This window comes from Tursiops truncatus, chromosome 14, assembly GCF_011762595.2.
Source record: "Tursiops truncatus isolate mTurTru1 chromosome 14, mTurTru1.mat.Y, whole genome shotgun sequence".
NCBI lineage: Eukaryota > Metazoa > Chordata > Mammalia > Artiodactyla > Delphinidae > Tursiops > Tursiops truncatus.
In genome coordinates this window covers 26,734,587-26,747,547 of record NC_047047.1, presented here as the reverse complement: position 1 = coordinate 26,747,547, position 12,961 = coordinate 26,734,587, and the positions used below count along the sequence as shown (strand labels likewise).

General features: G+C 38.4%; 1 protein-coding gene across 15 annotated transcripts in view; it reads left to right on the top strand.

Moving 5' to 3' along the window:
* Positions 1-12,961, top strand: part of ALMS1 (ALMS1 centrosome and basal body associated protein) — a 260,107-nt gene that overhangs the window by 201,961 nt on the left and 45,185 nt on the right. The window lies entirely within an intron of this gene.

The window sequence follows — 12,961 nt, the reverse complement described above, 5'->3', positions numbered from 1 at the left end:
GTTTGATAGAATTCACCTGTGAAGCCCTCTGGTCCTGGGCTTTTGTTTGTTGGAAGATTTTTAATCACAGTTTCAGTTTCAGTGCTTGTGATTGGTCTGTTCATATATTCTATTTCTGCCTGATTCAGTCTTGGCAGGTTGTGCATTTCTAAGAATTTGTCCATTTCTTCCAGGTTGTCCATTTTATTGGCATAGAGTTGCTTGTAGTAATCTCTCATGATCCTTTGTATTTCCGCAGTGTCAGTTGTTACTTCCTCTTTTTCGTTTCTAATTCTATTGATTTGAGTCTTCTCCCTTTTTTTCTTGATGAGTCTAGCTAATGGTTTATCAATTTTGTTTATCTTCTCAAGGAACCAGCTTTTAATTTTATTGATCTTTGCTATTGTTTCATTCATTTCTTTTTCATTTATTTCTGATCTGATCTTTATGATTTCTTTCCTTCTGCTAACTTTGGGGGGTTTTTTTGTTCTTTCTCTAATTGCTTTAGGTGCAAGATTAGGTTGTTTATTCGAGATGTTTCCTGTTTCTTAAGGTAGGATTGTATTGCGATAAACTTCCCTCTTAGAACTGCTTTTGCTGCATCCTGTCGGTTTTAGGTCCTCATGTCTCCATTGTCATTTGTTTCTAGTTATTTTTTAATTTCCTCTTTGATATCTTCAGTGATCACTTGGTTATTAAGTAGTGTATTGTTTATCCCCCATGTGTTTGTATTTTTTACAGATCTTTTCCTGTAATTGATATCTAGTCTCATAGCATTGTGGTCGGAAAAGATACTTGATACAATTTCAATTTTCTTAAATTTACCAAGGGTAGATTTTGTGACCCAAGATATGATCTATCCTGGAGAATGTTCCATGAGCGCCTCAGAAAAATGTGTATTCTGTTGTTTTTGATGGAGTGTTCTATAAATATCAATTAAGTCCATCTTGTTTAATGTATCATTTAAGGCTTGTGTTTCCTTATTTATTTTCATTTTGGATGATCTGTCCATTGGTGAAAGTGAGGTGTTAAAGTCCCCTACTATGAATGTGTTACCGTCGATTTCCCCTTTTATGGCTGTTAGTATTTGCCTTATGTATTGAGGTGCTCCTATGTTGGGTGCATAAATATTTACAATTGTTATATCTTTTTCTTGGATCTATCCCTTGATCATTATGTAGTGTCCTCCTTTGTCTCTTGTAATAGTCTTTATTTTAAAGTCTATTTTGTCTGATATGAGAATTGCTACTCCAGCTTTCTTCTGATTTCAATTTGCATGGAATATCTTTTTCCATCCCCTCACTTTCAGTCTGTATATGTCGCTAGGTCTGAAATGGGTCTTTTGTAGACAGCATATATAAAGGTCTTGTTTTTGTATCCATTCAGGCAGTCTGTGACTTTTGGTGGGAGCATTTAATCTATTTACATTTAAGGTAATTATCGATATATATGTTCCTCTTCCCATTTTCTTAATTGTTTTGGGTTTGTTATTGTAGATCTTTTCCTTCTCTTGTGTTTCTTGCCTAGCGAAGTTCCTTTAGCATTTGTTGTAAAGCTGGTTTGGTGGTGCTGAACTCTCTCAGCTTTTGCTTGTCTGTAAAGGTTTTAATTTCTCCATCAAATCTGAATGAGATCCTTGCTGGGTAGAGTAATCTTTGTTGTAGGTTTTTCTCCGTCACTTTATTTTTTTATTTTATTTTATTTTTTGTGGTACGCGGGTCTCTCACTGCTGTGGCCTCTCCCGTTGCGGAGCACAGGCTCCAGATGCGCAGGCTCAGCGGCCATGGCTCACAGGCCCAGCCGCTCCACGGCATGTGGGATCTTCCTGGATCGGGGCACGAACCCATGCCCCCTGCATCGGCAGGCGGACTCTCAACCACTGCGCCACCAGGGAAGCCCCTTCCTCACTTTAAATATGTCCTGCCACTTTTTTGTGGCTTGCAGAGTTTCTGCTGAAAGATCAGCTGTTAACCTTATGGGGATTCCCTTAAGTATTATTTGTTGTTTTTCCCTTGCTGCTTTTAATATATTTTCTTTGTATTTAAATTTTGATAGTTTGATTTATATGTGTCTTGGCGTGTTTCTCCTTGGGTTTATCCTGTATGGGACTCTTTGTGCTTCCTGAACTTGATTAACTATATCCGTTCCCATAGTAGGGAAGTTTTCAACTATAATCTCTTCAAATATTTTCTCAGTCCCTTTGTTTTTCTCTTCTTCTTCTGGGACCCGTATAATTCTAATGTTGGTGCGTTTAATGTGGTCCCAGAGGTCTCTGAGACTGTCCTCAGTTCTTTTCATCCTTTTTTCTTTTGCTCTGCAGTGGCTATTTCCACTATTTTGTCTTCCAGGTCACTTATCCATTCTTCTGCCTCAGTTATTCTGCTATTGATCCCTTCTAGAGTATTTTTAATTTCATTTATTGTGTTGTTCATCATTGCTTGTTTCCTCTTTAGTTCTTCTAGGTCCTTGGTAAATGTTTCTTGCCTTTTCTCTATTCCATTTCCAAGACTTTGGATCATCTTTACTATCATTATTCTGAATTCTTTTTCAGGTAGACTGCCTATTTCCTCTTCATTTGTTAGGTGTGGTGGGTTTTTACCTTGCTCCTTCATCTGCTTTTTTTTTTCTGTCTTCTCGTTTTGCTTATCTTACTGTGTTTGGGGTCTCCTTTTTGCAGGCTGCAGGTTCGTAGTTCCCGTTGATTTTGGTGTCTGTCCCCAGTGGCTAAGATTGGTTCAGTGCGTTGTGTAGGTTTCCTGGTGGAGGGGCCTAGTGCCTGTGTTCTGGTGGATGAGGCTGGATCTTGTTTTCCGGTGGGCAGGTCCACGTCTGGTGGTGTGTTTTGGGGTGTCTGTGGCCTTATTATGATTTTAGGCAGCCTCTCTGCTAATTGATGGGGCTGTGTTCCTGTCTTGCTAGTTGTTTGGCATAGGGTGTCCAGCACTGTAGCTTGCTGGTCATTGAGTGAAGCTGGGTCTTGGTGTTGAGATGGAGATCTGTGGGAGATTTTCGTGGTTTGATTTTACGTGGAGCTGGGAGGTGTCTTGTGGACCAGTGTCCTGAAGTTGGCTCTCCCACCTCAGAGGCACAGCACTGACTCTGACTTGAGCACCAAGAGCCTTTCATCCACCCAGCTCAGAATAAAAGGGAGAAAAAATAGATAGAAAGGGGACAAAATCAAATAGAATCTAATAAAGTAGGATAAAATAAAATAAAGTTATTAAAATAAAAAGTAAAAAATAATTGCCAAAAAAGTTTAAAAAGTAAAACAAAAAAATTAAGAAAAATAACGGACGGACAGAATCCAAGGACAAATGGTGAAAACAAAGCTATACAGACAAAATCTCACACAGAAGCATACACATACACACTCACAATAAGAGGAAAAGGGGGAAAAATAATCTATCTTGCTCCTAAAGTCCACCTCCTCAATGTGGGATGATTCATTGTCTATTCAGGTATTCCACAGATGCAGGGTACATCAAGGTGATTGTGGAGGTTTAATCCGTTGCTTCTGAGGCTGCTGGGAGAGATTTCCCTTTCTCTTCTTTGTTCGCACAGCTCCCGGGGTTCAGCTTTGGATTTGGCCCCGCCTCTGCGTGTAGGTAGCCTGAGGGCATCTGTTCTTCGCTCAGACAGGATGGGGTTAAAGGAGCACCTGTTTCGGGGGCTCTGGCTCACTCAGTCTGGGGCTGGGGGAGGGGTACGGAGTGCGGGGAGAGCCTGCAGCTGCAGAGGCCGGTATGACGTTGCACCAGCCTGAGGCGTGCCCTGTGTTCTCCCGGGGAAGTTGTCCCTGGATCACGGGACCCTGGCAGTGGCGGGCTGCAGAAGCTCCCGGGAGGGGAGGTGGGGATAGTGACCTGTGCTCGCACACAGGCTTTTTGGTGGCTGCAGCAGCAGCCTTAGCATCTCATGCCCGTCTCTGGGGCCCACGCTGATAGCCGTGGCTCGCGCCTGTCTCTGGAGCTCCTTTAAGCGGTGCGCTTAATCCCCTCTCGTCGCGCACTGGAAACAAAGAGGCAAGAAAAAGTCTCTTGTCTCTTGTCAGCTGCAGACTTTTCCTGGACTCCCTCCCGGCTAGCCGTGGCGCACTAACCCCTTCAGGCTGTGTTCACTCTGCTAACCCCAGTCCCCTCCCTGCGATCTAAGCTCCGAAGCCCAAGCCTCAGCTCCCAGCCCCCACCCGCCCCGGCGGGTGAGCAGACAAGCCTCTCGGGCTGGTGAGTGATGGTCGGCACCGATCCTCTGTGCGGGAATCTCCCCGCTTTGCCCTCCACACCACTGTTGCTGCGCTCTCCTCCGTGGCTCTGAAGCTTCCCCCCTCCGCCACCCGCAGTCTCCTCCCGCGAAGGGGCTTCCTAGTGTGTGGAAACCTTTCCTCCTTCACAGCTCCCTCCCACTGGTGCAGGTCCCGTCCCTATTATTTTGTCTCTGTTTTTTCTTTTGCCCTACCCAGGTACGTGGGGAGTTTCTTGCCTTTTGGGAGGTCTGAGGTCTTATGCCAGCATTCAGTGGGTGTTCTATAGGATAGGAGCAGTTCCGCGTGTCGATGTATTTCTGATGTATCTGTGGGGAGGAAGGTGATCTCCGCGTCTTACTCTTTGGCCATCTTCTCCTGGTCCCTAAGGCATCCATGGCTTGTCTTTTTAAAATTTCATTCCCATAGCCAATCCTCATTCCTGCCCTCCCATCGGAACTGGCCTTGTTATGTAAGTATCTTTTGGCTTACAAGAGTTCTTACAAAATATGTATTCTGTGTTTGTCATGTATTTTCAGTTTATATAAAAGGTATATCATTATTTTTGTTATTTTCGCTAAGCATTGTATTTTTAACATTCATCACATTGCTACACATACATATAATTCAGGTTTCTGATCATTGCATAGTACTCCATTGAGTGCATCTACCAATTTACCTATGCGCTTTCCCTGTAATGGACACCCAGGTCGCTGTCAATTCCCAACAATGCAAAACACTAGCAGTGCACATCCTTGTCCATATTGCCTTATGGACCTTGTGAGACTACCTTTGTTGCACAGACCCAGAAGTGGAAATCTTGGATCATAAGCTATATGTATACTTAATTTTCTACATTAGTACCAAATTAATTTCCAGTCTATATTCCTACCTGCAATGCATGAAAATTCCTATACTTCCACCTTTCTGCCAGTAATTTATAGTTTTGCCAGATAAGAAATGCAAGTTTCTATACCATGGAAAGGTAGGGTTTTTTGGTCATTTTTAATTAAATGTTACTTGTCTTGAGAATCTACCCTATCTCCACTCTGTAATTTCCAAGGGAAGAAAGAGTCTTTCAGAGACTTCCAAAATTACTGCTGTGCTTTCCACCAGAGTGCATTCATATGTTCATCCAGACATAATTACAATATACAACGTGACAGAAGTACAAGAATGGGATATTTTCATTGTTTTTGTCAGATTTTGACATATAACAGATAAAAGATATGGAAGATTTTAATAGCAGTATTAAGAAGTTTGATTTAAAGTACCTGTATAAAACTTTATTCCCAAAACACAGCATCCACAGTTGTTCCAAATGCCCATGGAATATATACAAAAATTAACTGTACATTTAGGCAAAATGTTGATAAATCCCCAAAGTAGAACATTTGTAACTAAGCTTATATTCTTTAACCACAATACAATAAGGTTGGAATCTAACAACTACAACTCTTTCCTTAAATATTTTAAAACATTCTAAACTTTTGGGCTATAGGAGAACTAAGAATTGAGATTATAGAATTTTTTTTTCATTAATGAGAGTAAAAGCACATATCCAGAACTTACGGGATGTGACTAAATCTATATTTAGAGGAAAATGTATTAAATGATATTTAGTTCAACAAACTCAAGTAAGCATTCTATAAATCAGTCCCCAGAATTGATCGATATAACCAAGATCTAGTTCTTTCAAAAAAAAAAAAAAAAAATAGACCAAATCTCTGGTTATTCTGACCATGAGGAAAAGGATCAACACTAATAGTATGGAAGGGTATAACCACAGTCAAAGAAGTGATTTTTTTTTTAAAGGATTACTGTATGCAACTTTAGGCTGATATATTTTAAAACCTAAATTAGATGGGTGATTTTCTAAGAAAATATAAACAGAATTGGCCAAGAAGTTTTAAATCCTAAGTAGATCATTAATAATAGAAATTTAAAAGACTGTCAGTAATCTGTAGACCTCCCCACCTCTAACTATGTGCCCTCCAGAAATTTTGTACAAATATATATGCCCACCAGAAGTATGAGAGAATGTGTTTCTTCATTCCTTTGCCAACTATGGGTAGTATCAGTCTTTTTAATATTTGCTAATCTGATGTGTAAAAGAACTCATTGCTTTAAATTGCAGTTTTTAAATATTAGGTTTCAGAGATTGCTCTTTACATTTCTTGTTTTGAGAATTAGCTGCTTATATCCTTTGCCCATTTTTCTCTGAAGAATTTTTCTTATTAATTCTTGAGCATTATTTATATTGTATTGATAGTGTAATAGCATTGCTGTGTACTCAACTTCTTTATTTCTTTTTTCCATGCTAAGAAAGATGTCCCCAACCACAAGAGTATAAAAAAGTATTCTCCCCTATTTTTTTAATACTTATTTAAGGGGGAGGGCAATGCATTTAAACACTTAATCCACATGGAATTTATTTTGTGTGTCTAGATATAATTTTATTGCCAAATGTTTATCTAATTGTCAGTAGAGCTTTTTAAATAAAGTCATATTCATAAATTAATTTATGAGAAGAAACTAAACTGGACTCTAATCACTTGGACTTGGTAATTAATAGCCGTGGTTCTTTTGAAATTTCTACCCAAAGCAACTAAAATACTATGCAAACACCTTATCAAAATGGAGAGATTGGAAGAGGAAACTAATTCTGACTGAAATATGAATGAGTTTTATTTATTAAACTTGAAGTTAGATCAAAACATCCAAGTGAAAATATCTAAAAACATAGATACATATGATCTCATGAGTATGTCATGATTGGAATAAAGATTTTAGAGCCATCCATGTAAAAAAGGTGATCATAATCCTCATAAATACTAAAACTAAGAGGAAAGATTTCAGAGAATGCAGAGAAGAAAGGAGAGTGAGAGAGTCACTTCCAGACCATAATTTTTCAAACCTGATAGAAAATCCTTTGGGACTTATGTCATCTAGCTCTACCACCCTCTACAAGATTTTAATGATCATTTGCTAACCTTCCAGTTTTTCCTGTATATTAATTGAGGACTTTAGCTCTTGATTTTCTTTCTTTTCTACCCCAAACCCAGCCATTATCTGGGAAACCTTACCATCCTGTTAGTTTCTTGACCTTGGTTCTAATGACAAGTACTTCCATTACATTTTAACTATACAGTCTCATGGCCATACTTTGAATTTTGGCATTACTCAGATTCGTTATGTCTCTGCAATCTTTACTCATTCGTGTATGAAAAGAAATTTTCTGAGGACCATTCTGCAGGCACAATGCACTTTTGATTTGAGGGGGAGGATATATTAGAGTTATCATCTACCATACTTGCAGAAATAATTGACCAGTTCTGATTTTCTGATGGTGAATAATAGACAGTTATCACCTTAGTTCCTGCTTTTATAAGTTCTAATCTTGCCTCTCAGAATTAAATCTACATCAAAATGTTATTTTGGGGGCAGACTGGCTAGTAAGTTTTAGTATTGAAACTCCAGTTGCCAGTTTGATCCGTGCATATCTAAAAACTTTTCACAAGAAAAGACTGTCTTTTGGTGCCATCGACTGTATTTCTAATTTTGACTGTCTTATCAATGTGTATCTCTGGTCCTAAACTTTAGTGGTTATAAATTAGCATAAACCCATTTTTCTGAAAGAAAAGCATCTTTCAGCAGGCACCTTGCTGGCAGAAGGTCAGCAATAACAATCTTCATACATGAAGAATAGCTGTATAAGGTGATGTAAGAAAATATAGCCTTTTTCCTATATTTGATATGTTTTCCTAAGCTCAGTTTCCACCTAAAAAGTCATTATTTAATTGAAAATCTTTTTTTTTTCTGGGTCTCTATGATGGTTTGTCTGATCAATGAATATGGGAATGAATTTCACGTAGATTTTAATTAAACTAAAAAGTACTACGTAAAGCCTGAAACATCTCTGAGATGGCGGCAGTTACTTTTTCCCCAGTTGTAGTAAGGCATTAACAGGTGGGTTTACTCTCACAATAATAGAAATTAAAACAGAAGAAGCCAGCCAGCGTGTATCTCCTTTTAAGACTCTCTGCAACAGAAAGCTTAAACCATGGTAGCTGATAATGTGAGTTGACTTGTAGTCACAAGTCTTTATGTGTAAGCCCAGTTGCAGAGAACTGGGTGGGTTGATTCACATCCAGGCGCTAAGGGACGATGAGATCATTAGAGGAAATGCCTGAGACTCTCCCACGGACTAAGGAAAGTGGATTGTTGTGGTTTAACGACAGCATCTGTAAATGAATTCAGTAGCAATTATGTTCTATCCTATGGTGGGTCCTCAGCACAAATTGTCAGGCACGGTGCAGGCCTGTGAATTGTGGTTATTGATTGAATCTGTGGAAGTCAAAAGAGCGTGACGGCACGGTTCTGACGGTTTGCACTTAGCGCTAGCTGTAGTGTGTGTAGCGCTGAACCATACGTACCATACCCAGCGCCCACATTTTTGTTAGGACTGTCCACTGTTAAATGGAAATGACGCTGTTGGTCACCTTCCATTGTTCTTGTACCCCTGATTCAGTAACAGAAGATATAAGAACAGAGAGCACGAGAACCTTTTTTCTCCAAATAAGGCTTCATAATCTACATGTATTTCAGTTTGCGTACATGAATAAACACATTGTTACAGCTTTCTTGAGATCTTTAACATACCATAAAAGTCACCTATTTAAAGTGTACAGTTAAGTGTGTTTTAGTATATTCAGAGAGTTGTGCAACCGTCACGACATTTTCAACACCTACCATAAGCACCCTATATACATTAGCAGGCACTCATTTCTCCCAATTTCCCACCCCTGCCCCAGCCCCTGCTCCGGCTGTGGTTACTAATCTGCTTTCTGTCTCTATAGATTTCTTTATTCTGGACATTTCATGTAAATGGATCTTTTGTGACTGGCTTCTTTCACTTAATATTTTCAGAGTTCATCTACATTGTAGCATGTATTCATTCCTTTTTATAGCCAAATATTCCATTGTATGAATATACATATTTTACTTATCTGTTCATCAGTTAATGGATATTTGGATTTCTTCCAGTTTTGGGCTACTGTTAACAAAGCTGCTGTGAACATCCATGTACAAGTTTTTGTGTGGACGTATTTTACATTTCTTTTGGGCATATGCCCACGAATGGATATACCCTGGATAATATGGTAACTCTATATTTAACCATTTGAGGAACTACCAGACTTATGAAAAGTATTGTTACCATTTTGCATTCCTAGCAGCAATGTATGAAGGTTCCCATTTCTCCACATCCTTGAAAACACTTGTTTTTGTCTGTCCTTTTGATTTTCACCATCCTAGAGGGCTAACTAGATACATTTTGTTGAGAAAGAATTTATTTTTAGACTATTTTCTATTTTTAAATGTTTACCGTTTTATAGGCAGGAATGAACTTAATCAAAAAGATTGAAACTAGAAGCAGAAACACACACACCAAGGCTCCTCATTTAATCCGATGTAAACGTGTGTGCTTTACACCCAGTGGTGCATACCATGTACTTTGGAAGTGCCAGAGGTTCTCAGACTCGTTCTTGGAAGGGACCATCAACACTTCTGCTGCCTCTGCTCCCCAGGGTGCTCCAGCCTCTGCTTCAACAGCTCCACCACTCACTTACCGCTCATTGGCAACTTGTTTCATTTGTCTAAGGCTCCAGTTGGCAAAGGTTTTAAAACTTCAGAAGATCTAAAATCTGCCTGTACTAGATTTCCTGGCTCTGCTTCCAGTTCTGCTCTCTGAAGGCACAGAAAAGAGATCTAATCTTCTACCTCTCAGGTCCCCACTTCCTTCCCTGAAGTATTTTCCCTCAGGTCTTCACTCTTTGAACCATTTCTCACAGGTCATCCTTTCTACTCCCCTTTCCTAAGTTGACAGCTTCTGGGTCTATTTGTTGGCATCCTGTTTTTAAGCATGTCCCTTTGAACTAAGCATGTTGTACTTCAGGTGGTGACAGAGAATTTATCATCTTCCTTTCTGTAAGCTAGAATATTTCTATGGCCTAACATATGTTTTACCCCTACTGAACTCACCAAAACCATTAAACCTTTATTGCCACACTCTTCCTTATAAGTTTTTGTTTTGTTTGTTCTCATTTCTTAAACTATAATACATGGTACAAAATTAAAAATATATAAAAGAGTGTTTGATAAAGTGTCTTCCCTCTCCCGTTCCCAGGCACCCATCTTTCCTTTCCAGAGCTACTCAGTGTTACTTGTTCTTGCAAATCTTTACAGAGATTTTTAAAACACTTTATCGAAGTATAATTTACATACCATAAAGTACATCCATTTTAAGTATACAATTCAATTCTTTTTGGTAAATTTACAGAGCTGTGCAATCATCACCACAATCCAGTTTTAGAACACTTCTGTCACCCAGTAAAGTCCCTTATACCTGTTTGCAATCAATCCACATTCCCAGCCCCAGACAACCTCCAATCTGCCTTTTTCCTTTTCTGCACGTTTCATGTAAAAAGAATTATATAATATCTAGTCTTCTGCATCTAGCTTCTTAGCATGATGTTTTCAAGATTCATCCTTGTTATATAGTATGTATCAGTACCCCTTTTTATTACTGGTTAGTATTCCATTGTATGGCTCTACCACATTTTGTTTATCCAGTTGCCAGTTGTTGGACATTTGGATTGTTTGATTTTTTTTTTCTGGATAATGTGAATCATGCTGCTATGAACATTTTTGTAAAAGTTTTTGTGTGGACATATATTTTCATTTCTTTTGCATATATACGTAGGACTGGAATTGCTGGGTCATATGGTAAGTTTATGTTTAGCTTTTAAGAAAATGCCAAAGTGTTTTCCAAAGTATCTGTACCATTTTACATTCTCAGCAGCAGTTTGTGAAGTTTCCAGTTTCTCCACTTCCTTGTCAACACTTAGTACTGCCCATCTTTCTTATTATAGCCATCCTAGTGGGTGTGAAGTAGTATCTCATTGTGATTTTAATTTGTATTTCCCTAATGACTGATAATGTTGAACATCTTTTCATATGTTTATTGGCCACTGTTATATCTTCTTTGGTGAAATGTCTATTCAAATCTGTTGTCCATTTTTAAATTACGTATGTGTAATGTCTCACAATTTATTTAAACCTTTAATTTCTCCCACCAATGTTATATAGTTTTTGGTGTGCAAGCCTTGCACTTATGTTGATAAATTTATTCCCTGATTTTCTTTGCTTAATTTTATTTTCAGATTGCACGTTGCTAGAATATAGAAATACAACTGATTTTTTTATCTTGTTGATCTTTTATTCTGCAATCTGGCTAAACTTATTATTAGTTCTAATACTTTGGGGATTCCTTAGTATTTTCTACTGATAGCATCATGTCATCTGCAAATAAAAAGTTTTACTTCTTCCTTTCCAATCTGGGTTCTGTTCTTTCACAGATATTTTATACATAAAAAGCAAGTAACTGCATATGTTTTCTTCCCTTTTCACAAAAATGGCAGCAAACTTTGTTTTTTGTACTTGACAGTCTATATTGAAAGTCCATTTTAGTGCATAAAGTGTTCTCTCTCTTTTTTTAAAAAAAACAGCTGCAGAAAAATTATAGTGGATTGCCAGTCAGATCTTCCTCACCACCCTTTCAATACATATTGATTTAATATCATCATAGTCTCATAGTTTTATATTAGTAGCTTTTTACATTTTTTAATCTAAATCATTTGTTCTTTGTAACACTTCTATAATTTCAGAAATTTAGGTGTTCCCTTTTCTAGATGGGGAAACTGGCACAGAGATTATGGCTTGCTCAAGTAGAGACAGCTAGTAAAGGGAAGATCTGAGACTGGTTTAGGTCTTTGGACACCCGACTCAGAGCTTTTTCTACTGCCTCAGAGTTGCTGCTATTCCTTCTACCTGATGTGTAGGGCCTGACAATTATCCCTTGTTTGATTTGGCCTATCATGCCTGTTATTATTTGGGATCTTGACAGCACTTTCGGCCCTCCCAGATGTGCATTATATGGGAAAGCTGGTTCCACCAACTTATCCTTCAACCCCTATAACTCCATCTTGCCCTCAAGTACATAATGAGAAATTTTGTTGTTTTATTCAAATCTAGTTGTGACCATGTCGACTAGGAAAAACAAGGCTAACCCGGCAGGGCTTATTCTGCCAGCCTTAATGAACCTTGGCTAAAATTTTCTCATCTTTTCTTTAACCTCTAAATGCTTGCAAATTATCAAATTTGTGATCCATGCTAGAATTTTACAGGTCATCATTATTAAACCCCGCAGTTTGCAATGCTTATCTTTTTGAAAATTAAAGTATTTCCTGTCCCCAGACAGCTAACATAGCCAGCCCCGTCTCCTCCAGGATCTGTTGCAAATTCCCTGAAGACCCTGAAATATAGTTTATCTAGTTCAGGGAAGCAGATATTCTGTTTCCTTTCCTGACTTGGGCTTCAATTTACTCTACCAAATGTGTTTAAGTAGACAGGCATCTGACATTTATTCAAAATATAGATGCCCAGAGCCCTCACCTAGAAACTCCAATTCATTGTTCTGGGTTAGGACCCTCCCTCAGGAAATTGTTCTGATGAACAAGTTTAAGAAATACTATTTTATATCATATTTGTTCGACTATATTTTGGTAATCTTTTTGTCATCCACTAACATTCCACCATCAACTCCCTTTATTGCTCTACTTGCTAAAAACAACCTTTTGGGCTGAATCTTTAAGTGCTTTTTACAATATTCCACTCACTCAG